The following is a 3,757-nucleotide window of genomic DNA, read 5'->3' on the forward strand; positions in this document are numbered from 1 at the left end:
TATGTTTTTTTAAATAGAGAAAAATTTCATGTTCAGCTGATACACATACAGGACACTCAAAAGCATGATGAGCATTTTTATCCTGGATTGTGTTCTTTGTGTCTAAATCAAATTGAATGTAATCATGAAAATAGAAAGGAATGAGGCAAGTGTTTAAATATTGACACTGGATACAATATAAGTATATGGTAGACTACATGAAGGTACTTCAAAGAGGTTGTGGGGCGCTGGGGCTGTGGCATAGCAGGTAAAGCCACACCTGCGGTGCTTTTATCCCATATGGGCACTGGTTCAGATTCTGGCTGCTCCACTTCTGATCCAGCTCTCTGCTGTGGTGTGGGAAAGCAGTGGAAGATGGCCCAAGTCCTTTGGCACCTGCATCTGCATGGGAGACCCGGAGGAAGCTTCTGGCTCCTGGCTTCAGATCCGCGCAGCTCCTGCCGTTGTGGCTAGTTGGGAAGTGAACCAGCGGATGGAAGACCTCTCTCTCTCACACTCTCTCTTTTTCTCTCCTCCCTCCTCCCCTCCCTTCCTCCTTCCCTCCTTCTTTCTCTGTTTAGCTCTGACTTTCCAATATTTTTTAAGAAAAAAAAAGAAAGAAAGGTTGTGGGAAAATGGATTTGAATGGTAAGTTTATGGAGCAATTGTTTATCCTAGTGTTGAAGTCACTCATACCCCACGGGGGAGTGCCTGACTCCATTTCACAGCCTCATTTCCTGACTCCAGCTTCCCTCTAATTGATACCCTGGGAGGCAGCAGTGATGTATTAAGTAGTTGGGTTCCTGCCATCCATGTGTGAGATGTGGATTAAGTTCCTGGATCTTGTCTTCAGATGTGGCCCAATCCAAGCTATTGTGGGCATTTGGAGAGTAAAGCAGCAAGTGGACCTGTCTGTCTGTCTCACTCTGCCTCTCAAATCAATAAAAAATAATTAAAACAGATGTTTGTTCCTATGAAAACAATTTGGAAATCCATCAATAGTTTTTTACATAATGTGCAGTTTCCATGAACTGGAAAGACCCTTCATATCCTGCAGACAAAATTTAAGATATATTTGGGATAAAAAGCAATGGTATTTCTGTCCATCTTGTAGGAGCATCTTCCAAGCAGCTTCTAAGTTACAGAATGGACAGTTTGACAAGGACTATTTTTTCTCATTGTTAGTTGCTTACTGTCAGATAATTTACACATAACTTGCCTTTTTAGTACCTGAGACAATGGACCATTTCTTCTGACAGCAGTAAGCTAAAAATAAAATCAGCTGGCTGACTTTTTCCTTCTTTATCTCTTGCATGAGGATGGAACTTGATTTTCATTAATCTAGAGCTGCAGCACCAGAGGTAATTTCAATCAACTCTTTTGTGATGACAGCTTGGGTGGTACAGTTGAATGTCAAAGTTAGTCATCTCAGAGGCGTTTGTGCTGGCACTGCCAAGGCTGTCATTCTTGCATGCTGCTCACTGGTGGTGGACTCCGTCAGGGAGTAGTAGATGATTTGGGCTTGATTGTATTCTTGGTAATTTCGTAGCACATCAGCAGCAACATCATCAAAGATTACTCATGTTTTCAGCACCTGCAATGGTATTATGGGAAAACATGGGCTTTTCTTCTATCTTATAGGATATGACAGACTTGAATTGGTTAAAGCTGATAGACCCTTCATCGAATTCACATGCAGAGTTTAATAATTCAAGAGCAATGACTGATATATCTCCAAAAGTAGGGGGTTTTTCCCCAACCTTTTTGCATACCATGAGAAACTGGTCAGAATGAGTCCTGTAAGATATGCCCCTTTGTCACCAGTTCCACCATCATATTTGTCCAGCTGCTGTGAGCCTAGCCATCTCACATTTCATCTGTTTAGCAATGGATGAATGAATAGCGCCACCAAGCCCTTGATCTGAGGACACAGCAATAAGGAAGTGTTTCTTCTTGTCTTCAGATGCCTTAATATCAGCTTTGCCCTACGGAGCTAAAGATTCTACTCCATACACTCAAGCTTGTTTCAGTATCCCCTCAGCTCTGGAATATTTTGCTACTGCAACCATTTGCATGTACTTGGTCATGCTCTAGATGTTTTTGATTTTAGCCGCCTGGTAAGTGTTCGTCAAAGTTGCCATATTTCAAATTTGGACCCATTGTGGTTACAAAGGCTGAAGCCAACAGTCCAGTGATGCTCACCTGAGAAAACATGGTGGCCAGGGCCTTTTTTTAACTGTGAACATTATAGAAGACAAAGACCTCTCTCCCTCTGAGTCAGAAGGCAGAGTTGTTTGTTGTCCAGAATAATAAACATAACGTCTGGCAGAGATGCAAAGATGTGGCAGGTTTGCTAGCAGGCTTTCAGACATTGGGATTTCATAAGCGCAGGGTCCCTCACCTGTGACATAACACTGCTGGGTGTATATACCACCTGGGCTACTTTGCATTGTTCCCACAGGCCTTTAGGGGAGTATAGAGCCAGTGGAAGTCTGAAGCCCATGCTGCCACCATGCCAGGAATAATAAAGTCCTGTTTCTGACCAAGAGTCCTATGTTTTCTTTCAGTGACCATCAGACTATATCACACTCACTTGTTAGCTTTACAACACAGTAACACCTCAGACCCTTCCTAAGTGTTAAAACATCTATTACACTTAAAATACTAATACAAAAATAAGAGCACATAAAAACGATGATTAATTATAATTTCCTCAACTCTTACCCAATACTTTCTTTCTCAGTTGTTAGAAAAAAATAAAAATTACTGTCTCCTTTCCTACATTTCTGACCAAAAGCATGAAGATAACTTTTCTAAGAAACTAAAAATATCCAGGAAGAAATGCAGAATGCAGATAAAATTTATAAACATTCATATGCATTTTAATGTTAACAGTCTCTTGAAACCAAAACATGGAAAAAAAATCCAAATAGAAATATAAACCAGTATGTCTTATGAATATATATCAAATTATATTTATCTGAATATTATGATAATTGATCTTGACAAAACAGAATTTACTTCCAAAGTAACCTAGTGAAGATTTAAATTAGGCAATCAATTAACAAAATGCATAACCACAGCAGATGAGAAAAAGCAGGCCACGCAGTAATGATTTCATATGGCAAAACATTCAGAGATTTTTTCAAAAATGAGAATGAAAATATAACTCCACCACCAAAGTGTCTATTTTAAACAAATCCTAAGCCTCTATATTTGGGCTTCCTAATACATGCATTTAAGCAAGATTCTATTGGGACAAACAGGTTCCATACTATAAAGTATGATTGATAGATGTAATTTATATATTCCCTTCCTAGAGATACAGTGTGAAGAAGGAAAAATACCACACACCAAATCATATCTGAGCACAGTTAAAATATCTTATTGGTTTGCAACATTTCTATATAACATAAAAGAAATGGGCCAAACTATCTTTCTTTTTTCCTTTTTCCTTTGCCTCTCTGCTAAAATGTAAACATTGATGAGATTTCTCTCTGTGTACTTGCTCATGAATGATGGTTCTTTTTCTTTCTATATTTATTTTTAAAACTTTCAAATCTGACAAACTATGACAATAAAAGAACAGCTTGTGCTTATCATGGGGGAAATGACAAGGGGTGAACATTGACAAACTGTGCTGAGAAAGGCCTTTCCTTTGTCTTCCCTGAGACATATCTGAGCTAGGTTATGGGAATCACAAAATGAAAACTCAAACGTTTTTGGATAATATTGCTTGAAATTAATTCTACTTATCAGATAGACTTTGGCTACACAT

At 38.9% G+C, this 3,757-nt stretch overlaps 1 pseudogene; it reads right to left on the bottom strand.

Moving 5' to 3' along the window:
* Positions 1–1,315: 1,315 nt before the first annotated feature.
* On the bottom strand, positions 1,316–2,193 carry LOC133758346 (ATP synthase subunit gamma, mitochondrial-like; annotated as a pseudogene).
* Between the last annotated feature and the right edge of the window lie 1,564 nt (positions 2,194–3,757).

Source organism: Lepus europaeus, chromosome 4 (genome assembly GCF_033115175.1).
Source record: "Lepus europaeus isolate LE1 chromosome 4, mLepTim1.pri, whole genome shotgun sequence".
Lineage (NCBI taxonomy): Eukaryota > Metazoa > Chordata > Mammalia > Lagomorpha > Leporidae > Lepus > Lepus europaeus.